This window comes from Trichechus manatus, unplaced genomic scaffold, assembly GCF_000243295.1.
Source record: "Trichechus manatus latirostris isolate Lorelei unplaced genomic scaffold, TriManLat1.0 scaffold00253, whole genome shotgun sequence".
NCBI lineage: Eukaryota > Metazoa > Chordata > Mammalia > Sirenia > Trichechidae > Trichechus > Trichechus manatus.
The window spans coordinates 1,606,697-1,607,565 of record NW_004444189.1 but is presented as its reverse complement, the minus strand read 5'-3'; positions in this window follow the sequence as shown (position 1 = coordinate 1,607,565).

The following is an 869-nucleotide window of genomic DNA, read 5'->3' as shown; positions in this document are numbered from 1 at the left end:
ATTAACAAAAACAAATCATACTTGCCTAGAAATTTCAGTTTATAAAACCTGACGTGAACTCTTCGGAAGTTCATTCACAGCTTTACTCTGATGCTCCAGGCATTAACATGGCTGGATTGCTGCATTGCCTAACCCCTAGGCGCAGTGGCTGCTCTAGAGCTGCTGCAGGGTTCTCCGCTTGCCATGAGGGAGGATGCCTCTGCCAGGGCCACTCTTCTGGTTGTCTTTTCCATGGTCTGCCCCCACCCCCTCACACACACACACCCCTCACTGATTCCCCTGCAAACATGCAACAGCTGTAGCAGTTTTGCCATTTTTCCTAGTTCCCAAGGACATAAGGACAGGTGAACACAATTCATAGGCTTGGGGCATTTGCGCCAGAGGACTGGAGTTGAGGGAGACTTGGCTGTGATAGGCCTGAATCTGTTTTAAGTTTGAACATGACCTCAGAATCAAACTGAGGTTGGCCCTGAGGCTTAGGCCTCAAGAAAAATATGGCTGCCTGCATGGGCCACCTGTCCCACAAGGTGCTGTCCCATGAAAGCATTAGATTAGGAGACAGAATTCAACTGAGCAGAGTTTTTTACTGTATTGCCTCTCTCTTGAGCTCTCACACCATATTTCCAATTAACTATTGGATACTGAAGTCTAGACGATGCCTCATAGTCTCCATGTTACAAAATAAACACAACTGACCAATTACCTCCTCCCAGAAAGCTACTGCTGCTTTTTGTCTTCCACAAAGTAATACTAATGTCTTCCTTAATTCATCTTTATCCCCCATTTTCTACTTTCAACTGGTTATAAAGTTCACTGCAATTTCAAATATGTCAATTGTTAATAGTTCTTTATTACCAGTTTTCCTTATG